Here is a 13075-nt window from a genome sequence, read left to right as displayed (position 1 = left end):
AGCCCTGTCGGTCCATGAAACAGAAACTGATCTGGTTGAATGAGCACCGAAACCTAAAAGGGGAATCCTGCCCTGCTGAGGAATAGGCCAAAAAGGACAGCACCTACTATCCACCTGGCTAGAGTCCTGGATGTAACCTTACTACCCCTATTTTTTCCTCCATTGACTGGTGACATTTAAATAATGTGACAGGCATCTTTTGACATCTAGACAATGTTGTGTCTTTTCTTTCTCATTCTTAGGGGATTGACACAAAGAACAAAATCTTGGGACCTATGAAAGAGAGAGACCACTTTAGGCAGAAACGCTGGGTCTGGTTTAATAAGCACCCTATCCTCCAAGATGTTAGTATAGGGAGGGGAAGCTGAAAAGGCAGAAATCTCACCCACCCTTCTAGCAGAGGTGATGGCCACCAAGAAGGCAGTTTTAAAATATATTTTAATGGCCAAATCCTGTAGTGGTTCAAAAGGAGGCTCCATCAACCTAGACAGGACTAGATTCAGATACCACGGGGGAACAGAAAACCTGATTACAGGCTTAATCCTATTAACCGCTTTAAAAAATCTCCTAATCCAAGATTGATTGGCAATAGGGCAATCAAAAAAGGCACTGAAAGCAGAGACCTGTACCTTAAGGGTGCTAAGCCTAAGGTTTTTATTGAGGCTTTCTTGAAGGAATTCCAGAACCTTAGGCATAGGGGAAGGACTCAAAGGATCAACAGGAGCCCCAGAAAACCTTAAAGTCTTCCATACTCTAAGATAAATAGTGGAGGTTACCTCCTTATGACAGGATAAAAGGATGGAAATGACCTCTTTGGATAGACCTCTACGTTCTAATATTTCCCCCTCAAATGCCAAGCTGCCAAGTGAAGGTTCTTTACTTCTGGATGATAGACAGGTCCCTAGAATAACAGATCCTGCCTGTACTGAAGATTTGAAGGATCTGTCAGGGATAGGTTTCTTAGCCAAGAGAACCAGGTCCTGCTTGGACAGAAGGGTGCCATTAGAATATGCCTCATCTGTTCCTACTTCAGTTTTTGCAGTACCCTTGGAAGAAGTTTTAGAGGAGGAAAGGCATACAGAAGTTGATCCGGCCAAGGAAGGGAGAATATACCTGGAGGGAGAATCTCTTGGATTCAGAGAAAAGAAGAGACTGCATTTTCTGTTTTGCTTGGTTGCGAAAAGGTCTGAGGATGACCCCCAAAGGTGAACTATCTGCTTGAAGACCTCCCGATTCAGGCACCATTCTCCTTGATCCAAATGGTTTCTGCTTAGGTAATCTGCGACTTTGTTTTCTGTTCCTTTCAGGTGTACTGCTTTGTTAAAAAGAATGATTAAATAGAAAGTTTCAGTGGTTAAGGACATAGGAAGCTCTGACCTTGTCCCTCCTTGTCTGTTTAGGTAGGAGACCATCGTAGCATTGTCCGATAATATCTTTACTCCAATTCCCTTTAATCTGGGCAGAAAAGCTCTTAGTTCTCTGACATTTTGGGAATCCTGGCTTTCTGTTAGACTCCAAACTCCCTGCCCCACCCCCCACTGACAGAATGCCCCCCATACGGTTGGACTGGCATCCGTGGTTGTGGTTACTTGTTCTTGCAGAAACCAGGGGAGGCCCTGAGACAGATTTTGAAGGCTGTAGCCACCAGTTTAAAGGACTGTATCACCTGTGGGGTAAGGGGGAGAGGTGTATCCAGCGGGGACAATGATCCTTGCCATTCTTTTAGGATCTGCCACTGAAGCATCCTGGAGCGAAACAGGGACCAACCTACTGCTGGTATTGTGGAGGTCATTCTGCCAAGAACTGCCATCCCTTGCCTGATAGTTCGATTTTTTGAGGCCATCAAGACTCGCACGTCTTCTCTTTATCTGTCTATTTTGTGCTGAGGGAAGATGCACCGTAGATTTACTGAATCTAGGATAAACCCTAGAAAGAAACATTGTTGGGAAGGGGTTAAGTTGGATTTTTCCCAGTTTTTGTGCCATCCGAGATTTATTAAAACGTTTACCACTTTCAGCAGACGAGAGTATAGAAGTTCCACAGATTCTGCTACTATCAGGAGGTCGTCTAATTAAGGTATAACAAGAATGTATTTTTCCTTTATGTGGGCCATGACCTCTGCAATTAACTTTGTAAAAAGCCTCAGAGCCTGGGAAATTCCAAATGGAAGAGCTCTGTACTGTAGATGATGCACCTAACCTTCCATAGACACAGCTACTCTGAGGTATGTTTGGAAATCGGCATGAATAGGGACATGGTAGTAAGCGTCCTTTATGTCTAAAGTGGCCATAACACAGTCCTTGAAAAGATGCTTTATTGCCAACAATACGGACTCCATTCTGAATTTTTTGTAGACGAGGTATTGATTTAAGTCTTTCAGATTTATGATCATTCTGAAGGAACCGTCCAGATTGGGTATGAGAAAAAGGGAAGAACAAAACCCTCTTCCTTTTTCTGAGTCTGGGACGAGAACTAGGACATTTTTCTTTAAAAGGGAAAACACTTCCTCCTTTAGTGCTAGGTCTTTTGCTGAATTTTGAGTCAAACTTGTAAATTTTAGCCTTTCTGGTGGGGGAGAGATAAACTCTAGACAAAAACAGTCTTTCACGATACCATTTATCCAGGGGCTTGCAGAAATGTTTCCCCAAGCCCGAGAAAAAAAGAGATACTATCATGTGGGGGGGGGGGGGGGGAGACTAACAGTCATTGTTGACTAGACTTGGGGCCTGAAAAGGACTGGGAATTAAAGAGGAAACCTCTATCCCTTCTACCCTTGTTTTCTCTCCACCTGTTTTGGCGTTTATTTGATTTATCGAAACTTCTTATTTTTAAAAAAAAACTGCTGCTTCCTAGGGGGGGATTAGATACGGGAAAACCCTTCTTATTATCAGAGGCTTTTTCCAAGAGGTCATCCAGAACTGAACCGAACAGAAATTCTCCCTGACATGGGATAGAACAAAGTTTGCTTTTTGAACTTGTGTCCCCAGACCATCCTTTCAGCCAAATCGCTCTTCTAGCTGAATTGGAAAGAGCAGCGGATCTGGCATTTAATCTTAATGCATCGGCCAATGCATCTGAATTAAAGTCTACCGCTTTAAGTATTGTGGGAAAAAAAAAAAAATAGGAGCTGGTCCCAAGAGGTCTTATTCTGGATGTGGGATTATAAATCCTGAAGCCACAATTTCAATGACCTGGCGGTGGAGGTAGTGGCTATATTAGGCTTAAAGGCCTGAGTAGAGGCCGCCCAAACTTTTTTAAGGTACAGCTCAGCCCGTCTATCAATCGGGTCTTTTAAAGCGCCAAGATCCTCAAAAGGCAAAGCAGATCTCTTTGAGATTTTCGTAATAGGGGCATCTAGTTTAGGAGGCCTATCCCAACAGGATGACTCGCCCTCATCAAAAGGATATTTTCTCTTTACACTTCTGGAAATAAACTTCTTATCCGGTTTCTTACATTCTTTCTGAATTAAATGCTTTAAATTTTCATTTAACGGAAAAACTCTAGATCTTTTGTGACCCAGATCCCCAAACATTATATCTTGAACGGACTTTTGTTCTCTGGATTCATCCACCTTCATCGTGGTTCTAATAGCTTTGAGTAGGGATTCCGTACCCTCAGGGGAGAATAAAGGTCTACCCGAGGTTTCTTCATCCTCGGAAGAACTTGAACTATCTAGGATCTCCCCTTGCTCATTCTCCTTGGAAGATTCACTATCAGATATGATATTAGAATGACCTTGCTTGCCCGTAGCTGAGGAAGGTAGGCACTTCTTAAACATTTTGATAGAATCAGATCAGAGACTTCAGATTTGACAATCTCTTTGGTGCTCTGAAGTAATGTTGGGGATTCCTCCTCTACCACCTTATTAGCACAATGCTGACATAACATTTGAGACCAGGAAGAAGCGAGCTTTTTTTTCTGCAGACGGCACACTCTTTCTTTAATTTTAGCAGTGGCTTTCCTAGATGCCTCTTTAGTATTCTAAAACAAAATAAGAGAATAAACCCCATTAGGCACAACAGGGAGGAATACAAAAAGGTGGGGATTGACCACCTTACCCCACCAGGAATACCGGTCTGCCATCATGACCATCCTGTACACCAGCGCGCTGACCACTGTCTTCTTCCATATCTCCGGATAGAGAGTCCATATGCACCTGGGGATGCTTGCAGGCTGGCTGGGATCCTTCTGAGCGCACGCTGAGAAGGAGGTGAAACACCCCAGGTCGGGTCCCTGCCGGCGTACCAAATGCGGCCTTTATGGGGAGGATGTACCAGCTTCCCTTCCGGAACGCTGGTTAACCGGAACCAACCTGCATTCCAAATACCGGAAGTCGCGACCCGCAACTTCCACTCACGCACGGAGCATACTTAGAAAGGAAGGAAACCTCCCCTAGCTTCTGTAAGACTACCGGAAGCAGAACAGTATAGGCCCCGGACCTCCTAGACACTGCCAAGAGGATCCGGCGTGCCGGGGTTACCTCACAGTAACTCCGGGGACTGCACCGAAACGCCAGCTTGACAAACCAAAGTCCGAGACCCCGAAGGACGCTGCACCAGACTTGGCAGGCGGCTCCTAGTGGAGTCTTACGCCGCACCAGGTAACCCACACTGGTAAAATTACGCTGGGCTCCTGCAGCCTAATCCTTTAAGCTCTCCACCGCATGTCCTATCCTTTGGACAGGAAACAGGAACTGGGGCTATAGGGGCAGAGCCCCTCCTTATGAGCTCTCCACGAAAGTTCCTGTTTTCTTTCCTGATGATGGAGGCGGTCTCTCAAGGGTGCTGTCATGGGCGTAGGGGAAATAAGAAAGATCTGCATGGACATGGTCATGTTCTCGTGCGTTCAGTTGGTGATTTGTGGTTTATTGCTGCTATAACAACGTTGCAATTTCCCTTTTTACGGATTAATAAGTGATATCTTATCTTTCCCTTTGTACAGAGAAATCAGCATTTGCAGAACGTGAAATATTTTCCTACAAACGTTCCACATCTATAAATTGTACAGAAATGGTTTATACTCTATTACACAGCATTATCTAGTTTTCCAACCTAAAGTTATATCTAGGTTAGATGATCACTGCTATAATAAGGCCTCTTTCACACGAGCGTGACGGATTGGCTCCGGATGTGTTCAGGGTGGGTTTAGTGAAATTCGCACCATTTTGCAAGCAAGTTTTGTCTGCGATTGCGTTCAGTTGTTTCCGCGCGGGCGCAATGCGTTTTTATGCGTTTTTCACGCGCGTGATAAAAAACTGAAGGTTTACAATCAACATCTCCTAGCACCCATCACTGAAAAACGCATTGCATCCGCACTTGCTTGCAGATGCAATGCGTTTTTCACACAGCCCCATTCACTTCTATAGAACATGCTGCATTTTTCACGCAACGCAGAAGTGATGCATGAAAAAAACGCTCATGTACACAGACCCATTGAAATGAATAGGTCAAGATTCAGTGCGGGTGCTATGCGTTCACGTCACGCATTGCAACCGTACTGAAAACTCGCTCGTGTGAAAGGGGCCTAAGGGTCTTTAGGGCTGAAAAATGAGCAGTGGTTGCTAGGGTTATCACAATACCAAAATTTTGATTCCATAAAAAAATAAAAAATAAAAAATAAAAAAATAAAAAAATAAAAAAAATTACTGCAATACTCGAAACCACACGATAAAATAAAAACCCCAAAAAGCTGCGTGCATTCCGCATTTTATGGAACATCCAACCGATAATAGAACAGTCCTATCCTATTTTTTGGAGACATTTTTTAATATTTCGCACTCTCAGGTGTGGCGATATGTAATATATATATATATACACGATTTAAATATATATTTTTTTTTTACTTTGTATTTACTATTAGCCCCCTTAGGGGCTAGAACCCTTTTCCTATTTACCATAATAGAGATCTAGGACTTCACACTCTCCCTATTGCCCTGGGCTTTGTGCACACAGCAGCAGGGAGCTTACCATGGCAGCCAAGGCTTCAGTAGCGTCCTGGCTGCCATGGTAACCAATCAGAAGCTGCCACCAATGAGGAGGGGACCGTGTGGCCACTGCCGCCAATGACTTTAACCCCTTAAGGACCAGACTGATTTTTGCAAATCTGACGTCACTTTATGTGGTGATAACTTTAAAATGCTTTTACTTATCCAAGCCATTCTGAGATTGTTTACTCGTCGCATAATGTACTTCATGACAGTGGTAAATTTGAATCAAAATATTTCATTTTTATTTATAAAAAAAAATAAAAAATTTACCAAAAATTTGGAAAAATTCGCAACTTTCCAAATTTCAATTTCTATGCTTTTAAAACAGATAGTGATGCCTCAAATAATAGTTATTACTTTACATTCCCCAAATGTCTACTTCATGTTTGGATCATTTTGTGAATGCCATTTTATTTTTTTAGGGACGTTAGAAAGCTTAGGCTACTTTCACACTTGCGTTAGATGCGGATCCGTCGTATCTGCACAGACGGATCCGCACCTATAAATGCAAACGATGGTATCCGTTCAGTGCGGATCCGTATGCATAAAAGCTTTTTCAGATCTGAGTTTTCACAATCGTGAAAACTCAGATCCGACAGTATATTCTAACACAGAGGCATTCCCATGGTGATGGGGACGCTTCAAGTTAGAATATACTAAGAACTGTGTACATAACTGCCCCCTGCTGCCTGGCAGCACCCGATCTCTTACAGGGGGCTGTGATCTGCACAATTAACCCCTCAGGGGCCGCAAGTGTGAAAGTAGCCTTAGAAGTTTAGAGGCAAATATTGAAATTTTTCAGAAAATTTCCAAAACCCACTCTTTTTAAGGCTACACACACGAGACCACATGTGTTTTGTGGTCCGCAAAAAGGATGACATCCGTATGTCACCCGTTTTTTTTGCGGATCCATTGAAACAATGCCTAAAACGGACAAGAATAGGACACGTTCTATTTTTTTTGTGGGACTACGGAACGAACATACTGATGCGTACAGCACACTGTGTGCTGTCCGCATTTTTTGCGGCCCCATTGAAATGAATGGGTCCGCATCCTATCCGCAAAAAAAAAAAAAAAACGGAACGGACATGGAAACAAACGTTTGTGTGCATGTAGCCTAAGGACCAGTTCAGGTCTGAAGTCACTTTGTGAGGCTTACATAATAGAAAGCACCCCCCTCAAGGTATTCAAAACTGATTTTATAAATGTTGTTAACCCTTTAGGTGTTTCACAAGAATTAATGGAGATGAAATTTCTGAATTTCACTTTTTTGGATTTTCCATTTTAATCATTTTTTTTCCGCTAACAAAGCAAGGGTTAACAGCCAAACAATACTCAATTATTGCCCTGATTCTGTAGTTTACAGAAACACCCAATATGTGGTCGTAAACTGCTGTACGGGCACACGGCAGGGCGCAGAAGGAAAGGAATGCCATATGGTTTTTGAAGGGCAGATTTCACTGGGATAATTTTAACTTGCCATGTCACATTTGAAGCCTCCCTGATACACCCCTAGAGTAGAAACTCCCAAAAAATTACCCCATTTTGGAAACTACGGGATAAGGTGGCAGTTTTGTTGGTACTATTTTAGGGTACATATCATTTTTGGTTGCTCTATATTACACTTTTTGTGAGGCAAAGTAACAAAAATAGCTGTTTTGGCACTTTTTTTGTTATTTACAATGTTTATCTGACAGGTTAGATCATGAGCTATTTTTATAGAGCAGGTTGTTACGGACGCGACATTACCAAATCTAACTTTTTTTTGTTGTTTGTTTCAGTTTTACATAATAAAGCATTTAAAAAAAAAAAAAAAAAAAAAAAGATTTTTTTAGTGTCTCCATATTCTAAAAGCCATAGATTTTTTTGGCGACTGTCTTTAGTAGGGGCTCATTTTTTTCGGTACGAGATGACGGTTTGAGTGGTACTACACTGCTCCAAAAAACAAAGGGAACACAAAAATAACACATCCTAGATCTGAGTTAATTAAATATTCTTCTGAAATACTTTGTTCTTTACATAGTTGAATGTGCTGACAACAAAATCACAAAAATTAAAAAATGGAAATCAAATTTTTCAACCCATGGAGGTCTGGATTTGGAGTCACACTCAAAATTAAAGTGTAAAAACACACTACATGCTGATCCAACTTTGATGTAATGTCCTTAAAACAAGTCAAAATGAGGCTCAGTAGTGTGTGTGGCCTCCACGTGCCTGTATGACCTCCCTACAACGCCTGTGCATGCTCCTGATGAGGTGGCGGACGGTCTCCTGAGGGATCTCCTCCCAGACCTGGACTAAAGCATCTGCCAACTCCTGGACAGTCTGTGGTGCAACGTGACGTTGGTGGATAGAGCGAGACATGATGTCCCAGATGTGCTCAATTGGATTCAGGTCTGGGGAACGGGCGGGCCAGTCCATAGCATCAATGCCTTTGTCTTGCAGGAACTGCTGACACACTCCAGCCACATGAGGTCTAGCATTGTCTTGCATTAGGAGGAACCCAGGGCCAACCGCACCAGCATATGGTCTCACAAGGGGTCTGAGGATCTCATCTCGGTACCTAATGGCAGTCAGGCTACCTCTGGCGAGCACATGGAGGGCTGTGCGGCCCTCCAAAGAAATGCCACCCCACACCATTACTGACCCAATGCCAAACCGGTCATGCTGGAGGATGTTGCAGGCAGCAGAACATTCTCCACGGCGTCTCCAGACTCTGTCACGTCTGTCACATGTGCTCAGTGTGAACCTGCTTTCATCTGTGAAGAGCAGAGGGCGCCAGTGGCGAATTTGCCAATCTTTGTGTTCTCTGGCAAATGCCAAACGTCCTGCACGGTGTTGGGCTGTAAGCACAACCCCCACCTGTGGACGTCGCGCCCTCATATCACCCTCATGGAGTCTGTTTCTGACCATTTGAGCAGACACATGCACATTTGTGGCCTGCTGGAGGTCATTTTGCAGGGCTCTGGCAGTGCTCCTCCTGTTCCTCCTTGCACAAAGGCGGAGGTATCGGTCCTGCTGCTGGGTTGTTGCCCTCCTACGGCCTCCTCCACGTCTCCTGATGTACTGGCCTGTCTCCTGGTAGCGCCTCCATGCTCTGGACACTACGCTGACAGACACAGCAAACCTTCTTGCCACAGCTCGCATTGATGTGCCATCCTGGATAAGCTGCACTACCTGAGCCACTTGTGTGGGTTGGAGACTCAGTCTCATGCTACCACTAGAGTGAAAGCACCGCCAGTAGGGGTGCACCGAAATGAAAATTCTGGTCCGAAACCGAAAATTCAGGATGCCCTTGACCGAAAACCGAAACCGAAACTGCCTTTTTGCCCAAATACTTTTAAAATACTTTTTTTTTTAATGATTTTATTAATAATTCTTTTTCATGAATGAAATTCATCTGTGGGTGGCGCTGTTATGGAGAGGGGGATCTGTGGGTGGCGCTGTTATGGAGAGGGGGATCTGTGGGTGGCGCTGTTATGGAGAGGGGGATCTGTGGGTGGCGCTGTTATGGAGAGGGGGATCTGTGGGTGGCGCTGTTATGGAGAGGGGGATCTGTGGGTGGCGCTGTTATGGAGAGGGGGATCGGTGGGTGGCGCTGTTATGGAGAGGGGGATCTGTGGGTGGCTCTGTTATGGAGAGGGGGATCTGTGGGTGGCTCTGTTATGGAGAGGGGGATCTGTGGGTGGCGCTGTTATGGAGAGGGTAATCTGTGGGTGGCGCTGTTATGGAGAGGGGGATCTGTGGGTGGCGCTGTTATGGAGAGGGGGATCTGTGGGTGGCGCTGTTATGGAGAGGGGGATCTGTGGGTGGCGCTGTTATGGAGAGGGGGATCTGTGGGTGGCGCTGTTATGGAGAGGGGGATCTGTGGGTGGCGCTGTTATGGAGAGGGGGATCTGTGGGTGGCGCTGTTATGGAGAGGGGGATCTGTGGGTGGCGCTGTTATGGAGAGGGGGATCTGTGGGTGGCGCTGTTATGGAGAGGGGGATCTGTGGGTGGCGCTGTTATGGAGAGGGGGATCTGTGGGTGGCGCTGTTATGGAGAGGGGGATCTGTGGGTGGCGCTGTTATGGAGAGGGGGATCTGTGGGTGGCGCTGTTATGGAGAGGGGGATCTGTGGGTGGCGCTGTTATGGAGAGGGGGATCTGTGCACAGTTATGGAAAGGGGATATGTGCACTGTTATGGGCATAACAGTGCACAGATCCCTTTCCCCATAACAGTGCACAGATCCCTTTTCCCATAACAGTGCACAGATCCCTTTTCCCATAACAGTGCACAGATCCCTTTTCCCATAACAGTGCACAGATCCCTTTTCCCATAACAGTGCACAGATCCCTTTTCCCATAACAGTGCACAGATCCCTTTTCCCATAACAGTGCACAGATCCCTTTTCCCATAACAGTGCACAGATCCCTTTCCCCATAACAGTGCACAGATCCCTTTCCCCATAACAGTGCACAGATCCCCCCTCCCCATAGCAGTGCCATAGACCGATCCCCCTACCCATAACAGCCCCGGCCCTGCTGCTCACAGCATCACTCACTGCATCTTTATTTTACCTTACAATCGTGACGCTCCGGTAACAACTCTGCAGGCATAGCGGAGGGCGGCGTAACGTCACTTACTCACGTGACGCACCTGCTCCGCCCACTTTATGAATGAAGGAGGCGGAGCAGGCGCGTCACGTGAGTAAGTGACGTTACGCCGGCCTCCGCTCTGCCTGCAGAGTTGTTAGTTACTAGAGCCTCACGATTGTAAGGTAAAATAAAGATGCAGTGACAAAGTAAACCGCCCGCCCGCAGATGGTGGGTGACAAATCCCACACCCCATATTTTCGGCCGATATGTAACAATATCGGCCGAAGTGGATTAGGTGCATTTTCGGCCGATATTTTCGGCTGCCGAAATTTCGGTGCACCCCTAACCGCCAGCATTCAAAAGTGACCAAAACATCAGCCAGGAAGCATAGGAACTGAGAAGTGTCTGTGGTCACCACCTGCAGAACCACTCCTTTATTGGGGGTGTCTTGCTAATTGCCTATAATTTCCACCTGTTATCTATCCCATTTGCACAACAGCATGTGAAATTGATTGTCACTCAGTGTTGCTTACTAAGTGGACAGTTTGATTTCACAGAAGTGTGATTGACTTGGAGTTACATTGTGTTTTTTAAGTGTTCCCTTTATTTTTTTGAGCAGTGTATTTTAGGGTGCATATGACTTTTTGATCGCTTGGTATTACACTTTTTGTGATGAAAGGCGACAAAAAAAATTGATTTTTGACACCATTTTTTTTTTTTTACGGTGTTCACCTGAGGGGTTAGGTCATGTGATATTTTTATAGAGCCGGCCTTACAGACGTGGCAATACCTAATATGTATACTTTTTTATTTATTTATTTATTTAAGTTTTACACAATAATAGCATTTCTAAAACAAAAACAAAAAAAATGTTTTAGGCTACATGCACATGACCGTATGTGTTTTGTGGTCTGCAAATTGCGGATCCGCAAAAAAAACTGATGACGTTCCGTATGGCATCAGTTTTTTTTTGCAGATCCATGGTAATAATGCCTATCCTTGTCCGCAAACTAGAAAAAAAATAGGATATGCACAATTTTTTTGGCGGAGCAACGGAACGAACATACTGATGCCGACAGCACACGGTGTGCTGTCCGCGTTTTTTGCGGACCCATTGAAATGAATGGGTCCGCATCCTATCAGCAAAAAAAACGGATCGGACACGGAAACAAAATACGGTCGTGTGCATGAGGCCTTAGTGACACCATTTTTATTTTTTACGGTGTTCATCTGAGGGGATAAATCATGTGATATTTTTATAGAGAAGGTTGTTACGGACGCGGCGAAACCTAATATGTATACTTTTTTGATTTATTTAAGTTTTATACACTAATTTTTGAAACAAAAAAAAAATAATCATGTTTTAGTATCTCAATAGTCTGAGAGCCATAGTTTTTTTTATTTTTTGGGAGATTGTCTTAGGTAGTATATCATTTTTGAGGGATGAGATTTTGATTGGTACAATTTTGGGGTGCGTATGACGTTTTGATCGCTTGCTATTACACTTTTTGAAATGTAAGGTGACAAAAAATTGCTTTTTATACACCATTTTTTTTTACGGTGTTCACCTGAGGGGTTAGGTCATGTGGTATTTTTATAGAGCATGTTGTTACGGACGCGGCAATACCTAATATGTATATTTTTGTTTCGTTTTTTACATTTAATTTAACACAATAAAATCATTTTTGAATCAAAAAATATATATCATGTTTTAGTGTATCCGTAGTCTGAGAGCCATATTTTTTTTTTTTTTTTTTTTTGATTGTCCTATGTTGTCCGGTCGTTACGGATGCGGCGATACTTGATATGTGTTTTTTCTCCTCTATTTTTTATTATAAGAATCAGGGGAAAGGGGCATTTTTTTTCTTTTTTTAACTTGAAACTATTTTTTTTATTTTATTAAACTTTATATCTGTCCCACTCTGGAGGTCTGATCCCCTCTGCAATGCATTACAATACATCTGTATTGTAATGCATTGTCTGTTAGCGTATTACACAGAGTCATACACTAACAGGTTGCCTAGGAGATCCAGCCTGGGGCTGGATTTCCTTGGCACCCGTAGAAGGCAGGTCCCGGTGCCGTGCAAGGCATTGGGCAGCCTCTGCACGGCATCGGGCTGCCTTGTCACACATCGGATCCCCGCCACAGCAGCACGGGGACCTGATGCGCTCTTTCACCCGCCGCATACCACTTCAATGTCGCGGCCACGGCATAGAAGGGGTTAATCTGCCAGCATCACTGTAAACAGCGATGTCGGCGGATACAGCAGGGGCCCGGCTACCAGGGACTGACGGACCCCTGCAGCGATCGGGCGGGCGTAGCCCGCCGTGCATGTATGGAGGAATGCGTTCTGGCACAGCATCCCCTGCCGTACATACAGGGCATTTTGCGTTAAGGGGTTAATACTGGGATACTGAGGTTGGAGGGGCGCACTGCGCACCAATGACTATAATTATTCTGGATTAGGCTGCACTGAGACCGGGTGCTGGGTATGTAATAACTATAGTCATT

General features: G+C 44.5%; 1 protein-coding gene across 2 annotated transcripts in view; it reads right to left on the bottom strand.

Annotated features, from left to right (window-relative positions):
- Positions 1-13075, bottom strand: part of CARHSP1 (calcium regulated heat stable protein 1) — a 103758-nt gene that overhangs the window by 88647 nt on the left and 2036 nt on the right. The window contains exon 2 of one of the 2 annotated variants that reach the window (XM_040440859.1): positions 3091-3092. The exons of the other annotated variant lie outside the window; for it this stretch is intronic. The gene's annotated coding sequence lies outside the window, so the exon portion shown is untranslated. The remainder of the gene's footprint in view (positions 1-3090; positions 3093-13075) is intronic. 2 annotated transcript variants of the gene reach the window in all.

Source organism: Bufo bufo, chromosome 7 (assembly GCF_905171765.1).
Source record: "Bufo bufo chromosome 7, aBufBuf1.1, whole genome shotgun sequence".
Lineage (NCBI taxonomy): Eukaryota > Metazoa > Chordata > Amphibia > Anura > Bufonidae > Bufo > Bufo bufo.
This window is presented reverse-complemented; position numbering and strand designations above follow the sequence as displayed.